The 21,421-nt window shown below is 44.8% G+C and overlaps 1 protein-coding gene across 1 annotated transcript in view; it reads right to left on the bottom strand.

The window, feature by feature from the left end:
- Positions 1-12,430, bottom strand: part of SCN10A (sodium voltage-gated channel alpha subunit 10) — a 95,352-nt gene extending 82,922 nt beyond the window's left edge. The window contains exons 1-3 of the mRNA XM_032459183.1: positions 12,326-12,430; positions 11,329-11,499; positions 11,122-11,200 (exon numbers count right to left, since the gene is read on the bottom strand). The gene's annotated coding sequence lies outside the window, so the exon portion shown is untranslated. The remainder of the gene's footprint in view (positions 1-11,121; positions 11,201-11,328; positions 11,500-12,325) is intronic.
- Positions 12,431-21,421: the final 8,991 nt, after the last annotated feature.

Genomic DNA, 21,421 nt, shown 5'->3' with positions numbered 1-21,421 from the left:
AAGAGTGATCCTTTAAAAACATGCTCTGAAGTGTGTTCCCATAATTTTATCCCTGCGCTCACCTCATACTATTCTCTCCATTGCTCCCTAGCCCAGTCCCATAGACTACCTTGCTGGTTTGTTGGGTGCATTGAACACAGTCTTGCCTCAAGGTTTTGCTGCTATCTCTGCCTGGTATTCTCTTCCCATTTATAACCACATGGCTCATTCAAATATCACCCTTTTAGGGAAGCTTCCCCTGACCAGGTCCCCCCCAACAACAGTCCCTGGCCACTCTCTATCCCTTTACTTCTCTTCATGTTTCCACATAATCTACTTTTAATCAACTAATATTAACATTTTATTTGTTTACAATCTATCTCCTTCAACCAGATTTTTTTGCTCCCCAATATTGTGGATTTTGTCTGTTTGGTTAACTATTGAACCATTAACACTCAGAACAGTGTTTGGCACATACTAGGTGGTCAACAAATATTTGTGGAATAAATGAATGAATAAATCCTGACTGGCTATGTACCCGAGGTTTATAGAACACTGCTAGAGATTTTTATCTACCACCAGAATTGAGTTTTAGGAAAACAAGGAAGAGACAGCACTAGGACCTGGGCTGTGAGACCAGGGTGGGTAGAAACTGACCATATACCATGTTACTGGGGAAAAAAGCATTTTCTGTTCACTAACAACTTAAGGTGGGCATTCCTAAAATCCACCCTAATTTGATTAAATTTGTTTTTCAAGGTGGAAGGAGAACAGTGAGGGCTGTACCCTGGAGGGATGTAGGGGTGAAGAGGTGCTGAACATTACAGAGGTGCTGTAGCCAGAAAGGAAGAACAAGGACCTGTCAATGTTGTAGAAAAGCAGGAAGAAAAGTTTTAAGAATTGCCGAGTCTTATTCTAGTAACGGGAATGGTTTTAGTCATGGGGATTCTGGGGGAGTGTGAATAGTACTGTGGAGCAGAAATAATGTGACTAGATTGCTTGAGTTGCTGAAAGAGAGTGGTTGGTATATGGGTGTAATTACAAACATGATTAAACTAATTATGAGGGTACCCAAAGAGCAGGACCATGATAGTGAGCTGCGTCAGGTTCTGCATCTGTGACTTGGCTGCCTGGTGGAGCAGCAAGCTTGTCATCAGGATGTCACTAGGACTAAGAATGTGGTTTGGACCTTTCATGGGTGGATTGTAAATGTGACTAAGCTGGTGCTGAGAAATAGAAACCAAGCTACTGACAGATCTGAGTGAAACTGTGTTGTGCATGGTGCTGACAGTGTGGTTAGGCTCTTTAGTTAGTGGAATGAGCAGCCTAGCTAGCTTTAGCACTGGGGATATTGTTGGGCTCTCCATGCTAATGGGAGCGTGGAATTAAATGTCCCTGTTTTGAGGGCTGTGGCCAGACTAGTCAAGACTTAGTGTAGTCCCCAAATGTCAGCATTTTAGATAGTTGGTGATACTGACATATGTCCAGCTGAGCTGTCCATTGCCCTGAAAATTTTAATTGTAGGCATCTGATTGGAGCAACAGGGAAACTGGACATGTGGGTAAGCTGTCCAGAGAAGAGATAGAGTTTGAAGTATGATGCCACTGGGAAAGTGCAATAAACTGTGGTGACGAAAGTGAGACCACATTGTCCATGGTCCTGCCCAGTCACTGGAGATTGAGCCTCAGCTATCTGGGACATCAGAAAAATATGTCTAAGCTGTCTTTGAAGTTGAATAGCCCTGAGTTGCCCCTGGTGCTAAAGGAATGGGGCTATGGGATCCTTGCAGAGCATAATTTACCTCAAAATGATTGAGAGATAATAGCTAGCTAAGTATTTACAGTGTGGAGAAAAATGGCATGCACTGTTCGTGGTGCTGAAAGAGCAAGGGAGTGCCGAGTGTGCCCTTGAGCTGTCCGTGGTGCTGACCAAGACCTGTGGAGATGGGTGAGAGCTGAGTGGGAATGGAATTCTATGAGGCTTGGTAAGTAACTGACCTGTTTGTAGTGCTCGATGAGTGTGCCAGGATAAAGTTCTGAGAATAATCAAACTTCTGTGGGGGATACAGTGAAATAAAGGAGTAATTCAAGGAAGAAAGAAATGTGGGAGTTTGGGGGGAAAGTGCCTAGCAATAATTTAATCAAAACATCTCTGCCCACTAGAACAGAGATCCAAACAAAGCTGAAGAGGAGGAAAATATTCTTTTCTCAAGGGTCTTTGTATCCCAACCCCAACCTAATGAAAACAGAATCAGAATGAGGGGAAATATTTTTGTCAGTAAGGAAAGAAATAAGTTCTTCATCACATGATGTGGGAGTGTTATGGACCCAGAAACTCAGGATGCTGGATTGAGTCAGTATTAGAGACTTCAAGTTATAACTACTAAAAAAAAGAAAAACCAGAGAGATAGTGTGATTTTGTTAAAATAGCACTGGAATTGGTTGTCTTACCCTTATTTCTATAATTTGTGAACTGCAGACAATAACATCTGCCCTCCTAATCTGACACTGTTGTTGGGAGAATCAAATAATATATGTGAAAGCATTTTGAAAGCTAAGTGCTGTGTAAATGCACAACGTAACTTTAATATTCCCCATTACACGTGCGATTTAATAGCCAATAGCCACTTAGCCTATTTCAATTCCCTACCACTAGTTCTCAGAATACAAACTAAACATGTGAGGTCATTTACAATTAAACACAATATAAAAACTCATGGAGGGGAGGGTATAGCTCAGTGGTAGAGTGCATGCCTAGCATGCATGATGTCCTGGGTTCAACACCCAGTACCTCCATTAAGTAAATAGATGAATAAACCTAATTACCTTCCCTCCTAAAAAACTCATAATGTTTCTACTTTATTTCTCCATGCCAAACCTTTAGTATATAAATACTTTTGAATATGATTCAGCTGCCCCAAATTAAAATGTCTATTTAATGAGATAATGCAAATTACAATATACTTAATAATTTGAAGGGAATGCATGCTAGGGATAAGTGTTTTTATTAAAAACATATAAAATCTTTTATCTTTCTCCTATTTCTGATACCCTCTCCCAACAGAATTCTTATCCTATCCAACAGGTCTCTATCAGAGTGTATCATTAACAAACCTTCAGAATTCTTGGGTGAGGGAACCTGGCAAGCACTGGGAGTCCTCATAATTTTTAAAACTGTGGCTTACACATGCCCAGGTATATTTAAGAAAGCTAAACACTTTCTAAGGATAAAGTGCAAGCTTGATTCAACAAGAATACTAAAATCACCACATAGACGATTTTTTGCCATTTGTAAATTCCTGGATGTCAACTGCATAACTGATTAAGGGTTTTTAGGGATGTTGGGGTCTTCTAGCATCAGACTTAACTAGATGACATAATTTCATAAAGGACATCACGGCAAATGCATCCTTTAATACATGGCATTACTCTTCAACACACTCTAATATGTCTCTCTCTTTCACCAAAGCTTTATCTAAGTTATAAATGACCTCCAGGGTACCAAATCCAGATGAACTTTTAGATCTTGACTTATTTTGTTCTCAGCAGGACTTGACACAGTTAACCACTCTCTTTTTCTTGAAATTCTTTCTCTTTGTTCCATCTGAGACTTCATTGAAGACTTATTTTCTACCTGGCTGTTAAATATTGGAGCTTCTTGGGGTTCTGTCCTAGCCCTCTTCTGTAACTCCTCTAATGGAAATATGATCTTTTCACATGGATTTAACTTCCACTCAAACTTCTCTTTTGTGCCAGTCCTGACTACCTGCCTCTTCTTTTTGGATATCTCCTTCATCTAAACTGGCTTCTTCCTCTTCCTTATTTTGTTAAATAGCACCATCAAGCACCTAGATGCACATACATCATAAACCCATAGGCTCTCTAGCTCTCCCTCACTCTTTAAGCCCATCCATCTTTTATCTGACCTCTGTGCTTAGTTATTATCTGGTCTCTCTGAATATTCTATTTTGCCTACATACACAGCAACCATCATAATCATTTTTAAAATGTAAATCTGATTATAAGCTCCTCTGACTACACCTTTCAAAGGCTTCCTATGCCCTCACGACAGTGTCTAAATTCATTCACATCACATGTAAGGCCGAGCATGGTCTGGTCCCTTCCCATATCTCCTTCCACATCACTCTTTCCCTTGCCTTCCTCCCAGTAGCTACCCTGGTATTCCTTCAATGACAAACTCACCAAGTTCCTTCTGCTTTGATAGCTTTACACATGCATTTTTTTCTCTCAATAATTTTTTTCCCTTTCTTTCCTGACTCGCTTCTATTTTTCCTTCAGTTTGGCTTAAATATCACTTTTTTACAGCAGCCTTTCCTGACCCTCTGGACTAGACTAGTTTTCTTTTTCACTCATTTGCACGGCAGCCTGTACTGTCATGGTTGCCAATGATTTCAGTAATTATCTGTTCAGCATCTGCTCCAATGTTAGGAAGTAAGCTCCCTCAGGCCAGAGACCATGCCTATCTCTCCCCCTGCTTTACTATTAGTACCTAGAATAAGGTGACACATGTAAGTGTTTGATAAATATTTGAGTGAATGGTGCTGACTTTCTTGCAGACAGGCTGTTTTAAAGGAGGGTGATGAATGTGACCCATGATTGTTCAGTCTAGAATTTTTGTTGTCAGCGTGCCTGATTTGACCTTGGTGTGGAAAAGATTGTTCCCACTCCCCAGACAAGCTGAGCCTGACTGGGCTTCTCTGGTGTAGAGAGAGGAGCCTGGAGCTATATGTGGAGGCAAGAAGGCTGAAGTGGGGAGAAGACGACTGAAAGAGAATTCAATTACATTTACCAAGAGAGAGTCGTTGCAATACAACAGAAAGAACTATGATTTAGGAGTGAGGAGACCTGGGTTCAGTCCCGGACCTTCTGCTGACTTGGTTTCTGATATGAGGTTTTTGTTGTTGCTGTTGTTGTTTGTCTCTGAGAAGCAGTTACCACACAGGAAGATGAGAAAGTACTCTGAGGTGAGTTTTGTGACTGCTGGTGTCTTATGAATCTGGAAATAATGCTATGACTTTGACTCACTCTGAGTGTGCTCTTATGAGGAAACCAAGGTTTTGTCTAGTTAAGGCTTAAGTAGGTTCCATGAAGACAGGTTGACTGCAACAGCAAACATCAGGACTGGGTTTGGTCATGCACCTGCCGGAAGTACTTCTCCTTGACATGACTGATCTGTTCAGTTGCCTTCTGGATACTACTCCTGGAGGAAGAAGATGATTGTCCTTCTTATTTATTTTGGTTCTTGACTCTCTAGGGAATGGGAGACAACAGATCTGTGATCTCTTGGCTCCAGTCAAATGTGAGCATGGCCTTAGGCCTTTGAGCTTTAGGGATTCTCTTTGGAAACTGCCATAGCCTGGAAGTGCTCAGCTGAGCTGCTGGAGGTTGCAAGGTGAGTCAGGAATACTTAGAATTCTTCCATTCTCAGTCATTGCTAAAGGCTTACTGTGCATTTAGCACTCACGGGTGTTGTGGAAGATGGTGTGGTGCAGAGGAAAGAGCACTGGGCTAGAAGTTAGAAGACTGGAATCCCAGCCACAGATCTGTAATAAACCTTGCTCAGTCTTCAGGTATCTTCTCTCTCTGGATTTGTTTTCTCATTTGTACAATGAGGGAATTGGTCTCGATGTACACTGAGGCCCTTCCATCTTGACAAAAAGCCATGTTTCTTGCTTTAGAGACTTTTGAGTCTTCTCAGGGAGAAAAGAAACCCTAACAATTAGGAAACAACTAGAAAAAAACACATAGGCTATATTATGTGGTTCTGACAATGGGCTTTTAAGCCATAAAGACAAGTGCCGGAGGGTACTGAAGACACATCACATAAATGGGAGAAACTGGTGAAGGCTTCCTGCAGGAGACTGTTTGTAGAGTGTTTTTTATGACTGCATGTGTCATAGTATGTATGTCACATACTGTAGCTGGGAAAGGCACAAGTGCACTGTGTGCTCAGGGACCTAAAAGAATATGCAAATTCACACCTAGGCTGACAGCTCCCACTGGAGCACTTTCTCTCTGGGTCTGGCCTTGGCTGAACACCTCCTAAAAGCATCAGTAATTATATAAGGCCCCCTTCCAATGAAGCAATTCTATGGTTGTTCATCTTCTTCTTAAACATTAATTATTTCAGAGTCAAATATGTTTCTTGTGAACAATAATCCCCCTTTTTTGTTGCTAAGTTTCAAAAGAAAATATATGCAAATTCTGACAGGTAGAAATGGGTTTTGGACAAGTTTCTAAGGCAAGAGCGCTGTGAATATTATGCCAATGCCAACTAATATAATGCAGTCCATTCATTTATTCCAGGGAAGCAAAAGGTACTCAGAAAATCCTGTGCTGCTGTGTGGCTCTGGACATTGAAGGAATCCGCCTTTTGTCCACAAATCACATTCTGATTTGGCCCTAAAATTCTGCTCTCAAATGGCAAATGACAAAAATAGCCTATCTCCTTTCAGGTCACTGCTTAAATGTCACTTCCTCAGAGAGGCCTTCCTTGATCTTGCCTTTCTAAATTAGATGCCTTCAAGATGCTCTCCCAAAGAATCCTATTCTGTCTTAATACTTATCACAGTTTATAATTCTCCTTATTTGTATGTTTGTTTAATATCTGTCTGTCCCAGTAGACTGTAAGGCCTTTGAGGGCAGAAACAAATTCATTCTGTCCACAGCTGTGTCCCCCACCCAGTGCCTTGCACAGTGTACAGCATGAAACGTTGTCATTAGGTTAAAATGGGGCCTCAATGAAATAGTCACACTTAAAAACCTATATGGCACATGGTTAGTGTTTCAGATCTCTCAAAATGCACTATGTGATTTCATCTATTATTTGAGCCTTCTAAAACTTTTAATGCATTTTTACCTCTCCTTCAATATAATAAAATATTTCCCATTGTGGGGGGTAAGAAGCCAATATGTAGAGAGGCAACAGAGTGTAATGGTTAAATTCTTGGATTCTAGAGCCAGACTATCTGAGTTAAAATCCCCACTCTACACATTTCTAGCTGTGCGACACTGGGAAGTTTACTGAATTTTTGTGTCCCCAGTTTTCTCATCCATAAACAGGCATAATAACAGCACTGTGAGGTAATCATGAGATTAAATAAGTGCTTAGAACAACACTGTTATATAGTCTTAAGAACAATGACTGGAACATAGGAAGCATATATTAATTTTGCTGTTAATATTATTACTTCCCAAGGAAACATAATTATTAGGTAGTTGACCCAGAAGTGCTACACAATCCGTCTGATTTCACATCAAACCTCACAGTCTCCTTGAAGTACAACTATCTCTAGTCAACAGATGAAGAATCTGAGACTCGGGTGGATGATGGCATTTGCCTGAGTCCTCCAGCTAGAAAGAGGCACAGCTGGGACAACCCAGATAAATGCAGTGCTTTTTACATTCCGGCACCCACGCTGTCAGTTTCCCCAGGGTTCCCTTTCTCCTGCCCTCAGGCTGATGTTCCAGAGCTAGGACTGGAATAGATGGGAGCAGGAGATACAGTGCCGTGTCTGGACAAATGCTGAACCAGCTGGCCAGCCTGGACGTTCAGAGATAACCCTATTACTAACCCATTTCTATAGATTAGGCACTAAAGCCTTGAGGTTGACGTAGCCAAGGTCAGAGCCTACTGGGGACCTAAGTCATTATTCTTATCTGTTCTGCCCAGAAGGTAAAGAAAAAACAACATTTGCACTGATTCCTTTGGGGATTATTACTGGTGATTTCTTTCAATAGAGGGATAATATACATACATGAAATAAGGGGATCTAACCTTAAGTTTACAGTTTGATGCTTTTTTTTTTAACTTCTGCAAACACCTGTGTAACTACTCCCAAGACCAAGACACAGAACATTACCTGCACCCCAGAAGACTCCCCTGTTCACCACTATTCTGATTTCTGTCATCAGGGTCGGCACTTTCTTAGGTATCTCAGATCCTTTGCCTATGTCTCCTTGCCCTGCACTTCTCTCTTCTTCATCTATCAAAAGCCCACCCACTCTTCAGGGCCTCCCTCAAATCCTGTCTCCTTTAAGCATCTCTGATTTGTCCTGCCAGTCAGTTCTGTGAGCACCACAGAGTAATAATAACAATAATAATGATAATAATGATAATGATAATAATAATAATAATAATAGCAGTAACAACAATACTACTACTAGCACGACTCAGTCCACCTCCTTTCCGTAGGACTGTGTCTAACACAAGGTCAAGCTCACACCTGCCGATGCATTCGTACTCGGCTTTGAGTGCCTCGGCCCCTCCCTGCAGAGTGTGAACAAAGCATTTCAGTAGAGCTCCCCTCCTGTCACCTCAGAGCCAGTCAGTGCCATGTGGCAAGGAGAATGCCTCCCAAGTGGCAGGGAACCTGGTTCCTGCTCCCTGTGCCAGTAACCAGCTATGGGACCTTGAATGATGGGTGGGCTTTGAGAATAAGTCACTGAAACTGAAATTCCAAGTCTCAGTTTCTTTAACTATAAAATGAGGGCAATGGACTAAATAATAAGAGAAATAGTAACTAACAGCCCTTACTAAGTCCTTTATACATCCCCCTGTTTGAACCTCATGATCGTCTCATGAAGTAGGTATTACGGCCATTTCACAGCTGAAGACACAAAAGGGAGCGGGGAGAGTTGCCTAATGTGCTAATAAATAGCAAAGCTGGGACACTATCCAAGGTCTGGCTCCTCCAGGAGGCCTGTGCTCTTAGTCCCTGTACTCTCCACCTGCCTGTGGTCACTATTACCTCTTCCCGCTCTTCTGATCCAGTTCATGAAACATGACTCCAGTCCATGAAACATGACTCCAGTCCTCTTTGGAGAACCAGGGGAAGGCATGACAATGACTAGCAAGGAGAGAGGAGTGACCATGGGGTCTAATAAGTAAGACAGACCACAGTGACATCTTCCCAAAGGACAAAGAGTTCTAAGCCTCCCAGAATTGATGCCAGAAGGCAAGGGAGAGAACACATTTGCTTGAAGCGGGAGAGTGGGAGAAGGTGCTACTATGTTTGAATCTTCTTCCCATATGACCCAGAACCCCAAGCTATGATTTTTATTCAGGAAGCACTTACTGAGCTGCTGGTGTGTACAGAGTTGTGATGGGGGTATAAAAATCAAGAAGGCTGAGACTCTGCCATTCAGAAACTCACTCTGGTGGGCACACACCATACAAAGAAATGTAAATGAAGCTGTGAAGCAGAAGCAGAGAAGGGGAGAGAGGGCACTGCGTCTTTTAGGAGAATGAGGTCTTTCCAGGGCTTTGAAGGACAGGTGAGATCTGGGCAGGAAGTGATTAGGCAGAAAGGGTGAGCCCAACGATGAGGAACGCATGAGGACAGGCACAGCAGTCATGGGAGGAAGGGGCGGCGTTTCCTTCATGGGATCCGGAGGTACGGACCCCACGCACATGGTGATGGTTTGTACATGGGATGTAGGATGGGTCTGTTCTGGGAGATGGGGAGCTAATGGAAAGCAGGAGGCTGCTGCTCATAAAAAGCTGAGGTCTCAGGAGTCTTTTTGACTTGGCTGGGCTCTGACACAAGGGAATGCACGCCCAGAGCGGGCGATCACTGGTTCTTCTCCTCCCAGAACAGCATTTCCTTGGCAATATTTATTTGAGAAAGACACCTTATCCCCCATTTACCATTACAGACCCTTCTCTTTTTCCATTTCCTTCTGATAATGATTTCCTTAAAACCATCCTTGCAGATATCTACCCTTACATGTATCTGGGGCAAAAAATGCTAATTTTTCACTTTAAATGCTTGTTCATTATTATTATTATTATCATCACCATTATTTAATTGCTAAGTGAGTGGACAGGGAACCAGCAAATTACTTCCTAAGACCAGTCTAAGATCCTCCTAACATTTGAAACCAACTTTACGCCATTTCAAAACAAATTCTTCCATCAAACTAAAAGCAATTCATTTTGCTCTGTCATTTCCGCCTTCCTCCCACACCAGGCGGCTAGAAGCTCACCTTTTAGGCTGCTGTTACTCAAAATACATATGTGTGGTTGCTTCTACCTCCTTCATTCTGCAAGTTCAATAAAGCTTGCGTTTTAAAATCATAGCAGACTGTTCTCTCTTTTTCTGGCACTCATCCAAGCAGGTAATCTCAAAGAGTAAATCATGATCAAGAATCAAATGTACACTAAGTGCACTTAAACTATGAGGGGAAAATAAGCCAAACAGAGCCAGAACCATAGAAATTTCTGAATGAGTCATTCTTTCGAATTGCAGATTTGGGGCTAAAACCAAAGCAGAGGTGGCTTTAAATCTACCTGTTGTCATCCTCTCTAAACATGTATAAATGCTCCCCAGAGGCTTGGAAAACACCCTTGGTCACCTGGTTTGTCTTTTTCACCACAATCTTAAAGCAGGAATTCCTCAACCTGCTTGCCCATCAGAATGTTCTGGAGAGCACTGAAAAAAATATAGATTCCTAGTGTTCACTCCTAGAACTTAAGATTCAGTAGGATTTGAGTGGGGTCCAGGAGTCTGTTTTTAAAAAGTTCTCCAGGTTATTCTGATTTGTGACCAAGAGTGGAAACCACTGCTTTCAACCTTACTCATATTTCTCTAACAAAAGGACTTGTTGCCTTGAACTTGCAGCAAAACTTATCTCTAAAGCAATGTCTCACCTCCTACCCAAAGACCATGGATTCTCTACTTTCTATGTCCTTTCTTATTTAGTTTTAAGTGTTTTCATCAACACTCAGGATATTTGGCCTCTGTTACCACAGCTTTGGTAAAATTTCTGAAATCACACATGCTAATAAAACATCTCTTTATATCCGTGTGACTCTTTGAAGAGCGTACACTTGACATTGATGTGGCATACACTTTTGATCGTATTTGGATTTAGCCATAATTTCCCCCACCCCTTATCCTTCAGAGGAAGGGAATCTGTGAGAGTTGTCAATATAAACAAATTAACAGTAACTACTCTCTAAGAACAATGTGTGTTTGGGGAAGGGAATGGATTCAAACAGCCTCCAGAACATGCCTCATTTTTGGATCATGGACAAAACCTGTAATTCTTCCCATATTGCCCCAAACATAAATCTTTACACCATTAGCCAGAGACAGGCCCCCAAGTCCCACAGTCAAACCTTTGCTGCTCAATCTTGTCTTCTAGGTGAGAGATCGTCTCTTCTAGCCCAGACTGCCTCCACTGGAAACCATGAGCTCCTGGAACAGATGCTCAGCTTAACACTCAAGCACAGCAAGAAGATACTCCAACTGACGTCTGCTTGGAGGCTGTGAGCGACTCTGGGAGGGGAAGCACGTCCGGGAGCCCCAGTTTGGCAAAGACTTACACTTAGGTTGTCCTCCTCAGTGAGGTGGTTCGGCCTGTCTGATGGGAACCTTGCTGTTGTTCACGGAACTGCAAGGCATCCTGCTTTCTTGGGTGTCCTTCCCATTTCCCGTCACGAGATCCACCCTGGCTGCGGATGCTCTAGAAAGTGCACTCTTCGGATGGATGCGGGCTGTGGGGAGGGGGTGGAGATGCTTATGTGTGATTAGATGGTAAAGTAACAAATGTGATTTTAAATGATCTCATGGGAAATGCTGAAACTTGAGGAAGCAAAGAAGCTGCACTTTAGATTACAATGCCTCCAGCGTCCAAGATAGAGTCCCAGTCCCTAGCAAGGCTGCCTTGGAGAGCCGGACAGGCAGTTTCCCACCATTGACCCAGGAGGGCAGAGCTGCACTCATTCATATGGTGCCTTCCTTGTTTCTATGTTCTGGTCCCAGAACAAACACTCACATTTATTATTGTTCCCCCTCCCCAACCAAAACTTTAAAATTGTTTTGCTTGTATTTTGAAAAAATTTAATTGAAAAATGTATTTGAGTAATTCTCCCATCTTTTGTGTATACTCAGTAATCGGTCAGGTCTTATGAAACATAGGTTTGAAATGAAATTACAAAAAAGGTCTAAAACCTCAGATTTGGTAAAAGAAAAGAGCAGGAGAAAAATAACCTGTCCACATGGTCATGGGACCAAGGCAGAGGGGAGTGAAGCTGACAGGTCAGCCCATCCTGACTACTCTGAGGCTGCCTGGCTCACCCTGGGCTGGCATGGGAGTCATCCATCAAGGCCAGTCTACCTTGTAGGAAACTGGCTGAATGTTTTATTGCATTACAACTTCATTTATTCAAAATTTCCCAAGTCAAACAAAAAGCAGCTTCTTCAGGTTAGGAATAAGTTCTTATGAATCAGCTCTTATGAAGTCTTGGTCTCTCCCTACAGGAGCTAAAACCTTGGAAGAAACAGGCCAAGGAGGGCCGACACCCTTGCTCTAAGGCATACCTTGGTAGAAGGGTGGAGGCTGGAAGGTTTGGGCATCACAATGTCTCCGTAGAGGGAAGGAGGGGAGGATGGTTCTTCTTCTGCCCCAGCAACCTCTTCAAGATGCTTGTGGTCCATCCAGGCCATGGCATCTGAATAACTGCCTCAAAAGATGAAGCTTCCAGAGTATTTACGGATGGAATGACATGATGTCTGGGATTTGCTGCAGAATAGTCTAAGAAGGAGAGGATGAAGATGAAACAAGATTGGCCACAAATAGATAATTGTGAAATTGGAGAAAGTAAGGATTTATTATCCTATTCTTTCCAATTTGGTGTATGCTTGAATTTCTATAACAAAATGTTTTAAAAACATTTTCCTACAAAGGTATTAGTAATAGGTTGTTCTATTATGTGGATTATGACACTATATTGATCCTAACTTTATAAAAAAATATAGCTATCTCCATGCCCCACAGATACTGGGCCACTGTCAGATGCTTGAACACATCATGCTGTCTTCCAATTCGGAGACTCTGGAGATGTTGTCCTTTCTTGTTTTCTTATATTTCATTTCTTCTTCTTCCCTTCTCTCACTCACTTCTAGTGATCCTTTTTTCTCAGACTGAACATGACTCCCTTGAGATTCCCTGATCCCTCCAAACCAAACTCATGTTATTCCCTCCCATGGATTTTTTTCATTCACTCCACACATATTTATTGAATACCACCTACATGCCAAGAGCCCACTGTCTAATCGGGAGACAGACATTGGACAAATAATTCTGAAAATGGCTGTGATAATGTGCCTTGTGATGACATATCCCCTGATAATGCAAATCCAGACAGACAGCAATCAGCGATTGGCTCTCAGCCGTGGTCACTTCGTGAGCCTCACGTTAACGCAACACACATGCTACACGACTGAACTTTTGGGGCCTCACTTAAGGCGTGATGAGAGGATTTTACTGTGCAACCAATTTATATCATTGAAAATGTAAAGCATTTCTTCAAGCCATTTGTTCTATGCCTATCTGCCCTCGTACTGTATTTATTTAACTAGTGTTTCATAAGAACCTATGATGCATCTGTGCTGAGTGCTGAGCTTATAGAAATGAAAAGGTGAAGTTCTGCTCTCACAGACCTTACATTCAGGGGGTGGGGGGTTGGGGGTGGAAATAAGCAGTTAAGAAACTAATGAATGCATATGTGATGTGATTTATAACAGAAATACATACTTGACCTTCACCCCCGTTTCTGGCACACAGTTCCTGAAACTTGAAATTTCCTAGGTGATGAGAGCCCCTAAAGGTGACTTCTGGAGTGCACTTAAGGATGGTTGTATGTTAAAGGATTAGAACTTTTGGTCTCACCCTTAACCTCTGGGGAGGAGAGGGGGCTGGAGGTTGAATCAGTTCCCAACGGCCAATGATTTGATCAATGGTGCCTCTGTAATGAAGCCTCCATAAAAATCCAAAAGGATGGGATTTGGGGGAACCTCTGGGTGAGTGAATAGCTGAAGATTCAGGGAGACTAAGGCTGGGAGAGGTCATCGACAGTTCTCGGCCCTTGCCTGTACCTTGCCCTGTGCATCTTTAAAAAAATTTTTTTTACTATTATTTTTAAATGGAGGTATTGGGGATTGAACCCAGGGTCTCGTGCATGCTAACTAAGCATGTGCTCTATCACTGAGCTATATACATGCCCCCACCCCCATGCATCTCTTCCACCTGGCTATTCCTGAGTTATATCTTTTTATAACAAACCAGTAATCTGTGAGCAAATGAGTTCCCTGAGAGCCATCCTAGCAAATTAATCAAACCCAAGGAAGGGGTGATGGGAACCTCTGCTTTATAGCCAGTTGGTCAGAAGCACAGGTGACAACTTGTGCTTGTAACTGGCATCTGAAGAGGACGGTGGTCTTGCAGGTCTGAGCCCTTAGCTTGTGGAATCTGATGCTTTCCCTGGGTAGACAGGTGTCAGAATTGAGTTGAATTGTAAGACACCCAGCTTGCTGGGTGTCAAACATGGATTTGCTTGGTGGATGTGAGGGAAACCTCCCTACCACACACACGTTGGAACTGGGTGCTCAGGACACTTCTAGCATATTTAAGAAGAAATATTTTTGAGAAAGTAACATATTTTGCAGAGTCTTCCTCTGCTCCAGACAACCAGAGAATTATTTTTCACCCCTTTTAATTCAACCTCACAAAAGTCTTCTTCCCCGTAAGTTACTGCCTTCCTTCTGTGTTTCACAGGTATGTCTCTTGTGTTCATCTCTCTAAGCTTTATTTGTGCTCCTTGAGAAAAGTGTGACTGTCTCGTCTGACATGCCTCACAGTACTGAGCACACAGTAGGTCAACAAAGACACTTTCTGTGAGGCTAGGAGTCCCTCCAGGGCAGGACCCAGGACTTATCATGGGTCCCCAGCCCCTGGCACCATGCCTGTCAGGACAGAGAGGTCTTGAGCTCGGATTAATAGAAGAAAGAAAGGAATTGCTCCTTTTCATCCATCAGCGAATTGTTGGGCTTGCATTTATCTAATTGTTTTGGATAAGATGTTTTTAGCCTGCTAGTGTACCAATTGCTTATACGTACGAGGGCTTTTTAGCTTACACTTTACTTTGAATAATGATTCTTGATGGACATCTGGAAGAGCAAATGGTCCGTGTTTTATAGGTGGGGAGACTGGGTGTAGAGAGGCTGAGAGGCTTCACCTGTGACCCCTGGCTCTCCAGTATGAGGACAAGGGATAAGAACACAAGGTCCCCTAATCCAAGGCTCTTGATACCACAGGTTCCCCAGATGTGACCCCGCCTCCTTCCGTTCCCTCTCCTTGGAAAAGCCATCTCCTTTCAGGCAGTAACCTTCCCCGGGAATCATGACAGTGGTAAGATGCAGTGGAAGGAAGAGAATCATTGCCAGTTTCTTGTCTCTCTACTCTCCTTTCTTCTCTGAGCCCCTGCCATCCATCTCTGTGCCCGAGATGTGCCCTGGACACAGGCTGAGAGGGCGAGGAGGAGTCCAGTGGCGAGGGCGCTCTGTGGAGTCTGGGATCCCTGTCAGAACTCCAAGCACCAAGGAAAGGCGAGCAGCTTGGTTTCCATGGCGACCTGCCCACCCAGTCCCTGCAGCTGCAGCCCCTCTCTGGCCCCCTGAGGCGGGGGCTGCGGGTGACCCGAGCCAGTCCTGTGCCCACGTCGGCCCCCGCCAGGTTCAGGCCTGAGGCAGGCTGTTCATTCTGAGCTGGAGCTCTGCCTGACACGGTTCCCATGGGGACGGCTGTGGGCACACGCTGCCTGCGGTCAGATCCCCAGATCAGAACTGCCCTGCGATTCAGGCAGCTCCTCTCGGGCTCAGGGCCTTTGGAAGAACAAATGAATTTCAGCTGCCCTAGTCCCTCAACTCGCCCCCATCCCCACCAAAGGTAGATTCAAGAACTTGGCACTGTGGGGCCTTTTGTGCCGCATACAGGGCATTCCCTCTGTGCCAGGGCCTGGGGACGCTAAGATCCCTGAGGCACAGTCCTCATTATTAAGAGGGGTGAGCAGGGAAGACAGTTCATCAAGCTGGTAATTACAGCACAGTGGGGCCCAGCAGCAGTGGGACTAAGGACGAGAAACAGGAGTGACCGCTCAGCTCTGGGAAAGTTTCAGTAGGGGAACAGGAGGCATCCCAGAGGGAGGGAGGGACTCCTACAAAAATGTAAGAGAATATGTAAGGATTTGCTGTGTAGAAAAGCGAAGTTCCAGGTGTTGTGGAGGGAGGGGGATGTGCAGGAGCCCCGTCCTGAGCCGGAGCTGGGCTGTGTCCTCTAGGGAAAGAAGAGTCATTTTACACAGGAGAGCGGTGTAGCTGGATTTAGAAAGTTCACCGAAAATGCTGTGAAGGGACCGATTTAAGGAGGAGGAGATTAGAGGTGGGGAGGACAGCGAGGTAGCTACAGAAATCCTGGTGAGGTCCCAGAGGCTAGTGACTCATCCCTCAGATTCAGGGCCTCCTTTCCCCCAGGTGTGGCTAAGGGCATCCAGTCTGGTACCTTCATGTTGAAATGGCAGGAGACAGGAGATCTGGCTGACAGCTGCCCCACTCACCTGCTCTCCTGGGTCCAGAAGACTTTCAGGGAGGGTGGCCTGCCAAGGTCATGTTTGTTAGGGAGCATCCTGGGTCAGCACCTGTGAGGGAAAGGCAGTGGCAGGACTGGGCAGGTAGAAAGGTCAACTGTGACCGACCCAGCAGGCAGCTCTGGAGCTCAGATGCCTGTCAGAGCTGTCTTGTGGCAGGTGGGTGGCTGGGCTGTAACATCCCCGCCTTGGTGGGTCATGGATATGGGCATGCCCAGAAGGACAGGGCCTGGAAGCCGCTACCTGCTACTGAGTGTGTCCCCGAGTGCTGGCAGCTGTGTCCGCCTCCAGCATTCCCAGAGCCAGGCGCTGAGTCTTCACTGCAGGGGATTTGTGCACAGTTAGTCCACACCTACAACTTTGCCCTGCTTGCTGTGGGGCCCTGTACAGCTCTCCCCACTGGCAGATGGATGGTCCAGGAGATCTAGAAAGTTCTCTCAAGCTTGATTCTAATCCTGGGTGTCTCTTAAGTCAGGGAGATGGTACTAATAGCAAAAATAACTATCATATGCTGAGTGCCTACAACATGTGTACTGACTTTACTTAATATCCTCTCGTTTCATCCTATGAGATAGGCACACCTGTTATCTCATTCTGTAGAGGAGGATGCAGGGGTCTGAGAGATAAAGTAATGCCCAGGTCCACAGCACTTAAGTGGCAGAGTCCAGCCCCTGTGCCAAGTGTCTCACCTCCAGGCAGAACGGCTTCCTTCCTCATTGCAGTTCACATGGCCGTGCAGGAAGGAGGTGACTACATGACCATCATACAATTATGGGCCAGTCCACGAGGTATCGCTACCTGCCAGGAGCCCTGGGTACCAGGGTGAGGCTTGCAGCACCTTTTCCCACTCACCCACTGTCTACTTAAGCATCCACAGCTAGGGCCTAGGATTGTCTTCCAGGCCTTGGGAATGAAGCAGTGACACCTAAAAGAAAAGATATTGCCCTCACTGAGAAATACACTTGTCTGGTTTATAAACAGAAATCCATTCACTGAAAGAGGGGGAGGGGTGGGAAGCTGAGCTCTGAGGACCTTAGATGTAATTCACTTGTAATCTTCCCCCAGCACCTGCATCCCCTTCTCCTCTCTTATAAGTTCTGTCCACGAGGTGGACTCTGCTCCTCTCTCCACCTCCAGACAGCTATCCTTAGCAAGACGGTCACCTCCATTCACTGAATGGCCAGGACATGCCAGGCTTGTGCCTGGACCTCATCTCACTCTCACGACAGCCCTGGGAGACAGGGGCTGACATCCCCATCTCACAGAGGAGTAAATTGAGTCCCAAATGCATTAAATCACTCACCTGGGTCACAGTCATTATGGGGCAGGTCTTGAATCTAACCAGTCTATCTGCCCAACCGTAGTGTTGAGGGGATTGAGAGAGTCTGGATAAAGGGGCCAGGATTACAGAAGGATGTAGTCTCGTGGGCCATAGTAGGAAGGAGTGGAAAGTCATGCACACCCACAGGGATGCTGGGGCTGGTTGTTCTGGAAGCCATGGCAAGGGGAGCTTCTGGGGCAGAATCTTGGGGGGATTTGGAGTTGTGGGAAAAGGGCAGTTTAGATGAGCTGGCTTGGTGACCATTATGGGTGATCTTGGAGTGGGTTTAAAGGCAAAGCTGAATGATAGCCCACTGGGGACTCAGGAGACCTGGTCTCCTGTGTCTGAGTTTCAGGGTTCTTTGGTATAAAATGACCAGGGAGGTGGGGGTAGGGAGAAGATGAGATGGAATGGTTTAGAACATGGTTCTCAAATCTCAGTGTGCATTCAAATCACCAGGAGAGCATGTTAGAACACATCCCTGGCTCCATCCCATTGGCTCTGACTCCAGAGGGGAGGTCGGGGGTGGGGGATGTTTTTCATTCCTAGTGCAGGGGATGCTGATGCTGTGAGGAGCACTGGTGTGATGGCTTCCGTGGGCACCACCTCCTCTGGCATCCCAGAGATTATGAGTTCAGCTTCCCAAGCAGGGCCCCTCTCCCTAGGGATGGCCACTGCTGACTCAGGCAGGAGAGAAAGGACCATCTTGCTCCAGAAGCCATGACTGAGAGTGGCCGCCGCTCTTAACATGCTTTTTGTGCCAACTTTATAGATACTAAGCCTGGAGCTCAGAGAGGTGGCCCCAGAGGTTACACAGCCAGTAAGTGCTAAAGCCAAGATTAAATCCTGGAGCTCAGCTGAGAACCAAGGGGATGAGGTTGCAGGCACTAAGGGGACTCATGTGAGACTCTTCAGGACTTGGAATGCCCACTGCTCTGTGGGAGGTATAACAGGATACTGGTCTGGGAGACCTGGGGCTCTGCAGGCACGAGATTCTTTGATTCACCTCCCACCCCAAAATCCTGACACAGTGAGGTCACTAGGATGAAAGAAGGACACCTTGCATAGGGTCACGGAGTCCTCTGGGAGGAAATAGATTGATACCATGGCTTCCCCCGGGACCCCAACTTACCAGGACATGGATGGACCGAATACAGTGAACACAACATTTCAGTTCCTGAGCTTTGCATAAGAGGACGTTACTAGGGAAGAAAGACACCTTCACGGGGAACAGAACAGAGCATGGAGTTATATGAGTCTGAATACTAAAGGAGGTGTAATTTTATTTTGTACCCCCAGCTCCTCGCTACAAAAGGATTAGATGGGGGTGTTACCAGCAGGAGAGTGCGTTACCACTCACATTATCTTTAAAACAGATTCACGTTCATTAAAATGACAATTGTTTTAGAGTCATAATTGATACCTGTTTTCACAATTTCAAAGTAAGACAAAAAAAAAAAAAATAGGTAGAAGAAAAGAGGCCTAAATCAGCGATGGCAGTGAAATCAGGAGATGCCAGCCTAAAACAATGACACTTCATTTTACATTCCTGTAAAATTTCCTGTAATGTAAAAAATGTAAAATGTAAAAATGTAAATTCCATTTTACAGAACACTGTTCAGAGGAAAACACATTACCTGATGTGGATTCAGTAGAAGTTGGCTGAAGAGATTTATTTTTCTAAGAAGAGAAAACATTTGGGATCTCAGACCTCTTAGCCCTTATCTGGAGGAAAAACTCAGAGCTGGGCTGGAAGAAACAGGGTGTGTTCTAAGAGCTGTGCCGTGCCCTGGAGACTCGGGAGCTCGGAATACAACTTCATCTAAATGGACAAAGGAAATACAGGATGGATGTTAATGGATATTTCAATCCAAGATGAAATATGAGTCCAAGGAGCATTTCAACATAATATATATTTAATTGAAATGAACTACGTATCTTAAATCAAAAATGATGTTAGCAATTCCATACCGATAGAGAATTGCTCTGTGACCTTCATTTTTCTCCCTCTCTCTTGCTTACTTGGGGAAAGAACTGTTAGCTCAAGGATTTGCTGAATGAATGATTGAATGAATGAATTTAAATTGGCAAAGGAGGTTTTTGAAAATGTCCTTTTAATAATGTTAATTTCCTGTGCTTTCCAGGTTTTCTCCAGTGAAAAGAAATTACTTTCACAGATTAGAACTTGGTGGGAGGGCCTGGGTAGGAATCTGTTCTCTTAGGGGAGAGCTTCTTGGGATGGGTAGTAAGATACCCACTCTCCCAGGCCAGAGATGATACCCTCCTGACCCATGACCCAACCCAGAGAGAAGGATGATGGAAGATGCTGGTCAGCAAGGCTGGGATGGTGAACTGGCTGGGACTGAGTCTTTCTGTGTCAGGAGCTGTGCGTGGAGCTGGCAGTCCAGGGAAGGTACTCAGACGGCCTCTCCCTCCACAAACTCATGCTTTTGGCTGTGATAGTTCATGCACTTGGCACATGTAATTCTGGAGCAACCTGTCTATGTCTGTGGCCAATAAAACAGCAGAGCCGGAGCGGAGCTGAAGAAAAACAGCTGGCAGATGGGTGGGAACCGTGTCGGTTAAGAAACAGCTGCTAATGCAAAGGAGAATGGTGGGTCCTGGCCCAAGACCTCTCTCACTGGTCAGAAACGACTGGAACATGACAAATCCTCTCAGATCTCCCTAGGGCACGCTTCCTAGCACTCAGAGCAGAAAATCCATTCAAGGTTTTCACTGGAGGGGGGTGGGGTCAGGGTGGACTGGAGCCTTCCTGGAAGGGGCAAGGCTGTATCTGGGCTGCTCTGGATGGGAAGGGGATGGGGGCATGGGTGGAGACCCAGCAGAGGGGCATCTAAACGCTGTTGGCAGGAGTGCTCTGTCCAGCAGCATCTGTCCAACTTCAGGAATTGCCTGGGTGGTTCTGAAATGCGCAGTCCAGAGCCCCATTCCTAGAGATTTCTTTTCTTTTCTCTTCTTTTCTTTTCTTTTTTTCTTTTCTTTTCTTTTCCTTTCTTTTCTTTTTTCTCTTCTCTTCTCTTTTCTCTTCTTTTCCCTTCTTTTCTCTTCTCCTTCCTTCCTTTTTTTGTAGGTTTGGAGTTGATTCCAAGAATCTACATTTTTCACAAGTACTCTGGATGATTCTGATGCAGCATGTCAGGCACAACACTTTGGATACTGTTTTAGCGTTGGGCTGTCATGACAAAATACCACAGGCTGGGTGGCTTAAACAACAGAAGTTTATTCTCTTGTAGTTCTGCAGGCTAGGAAGTCCCAGGTCAAGCCTGGCTGGATCGGGTTTCTGGTGGGAGCTCTCCTCCAGGCTGTCAACAGCCACCTCCCCTCAGTGTTCTCATCCGGCCTGTCTTCTGTGCCCATGTGATCTCCAGTGTCTCTTCCTCTTCCTATAAGAAGACTAGTCCTGTCAGGTTAGGGCCTCGTCCTTATGATTGCATTTAACTTTGGTTATCTTCTTAACTATCTTCTGTCTCCAAAAACAGTCACATTGGGAGGTAGGGTTTCAAACCACGAATTTGGGGGGACATAAACCAATCCTCAGCCAGTACCACTCCTGTGGAAAGGGAGTGGGGCTTGAATACCTGGCAGAGGATGGTGGAGGCTGTTTACTGAGACAGGCCAAAACTCTGGCAAAGGATCTTGTGCAGGGAAATG

This window comes from Camelus ferus, chromosome 17 (genome assembly GCF_009834535.1).
Source record: "Camelus ferus isolate YT-003-E chromosome 17, BCGSAC_Cfer_1.0, whole genome shotgun sequence".
NCBI classification, from domain to species: domain Eukaryota; kingdom Metazoa; phylum Chordata; class Mammalia; order Artiodactyla; family Camelidae; genus Camelus; species Camelus ferus.
This window is presented reverse-complemented; position numbering and strand designations above follow the sequence as displayed.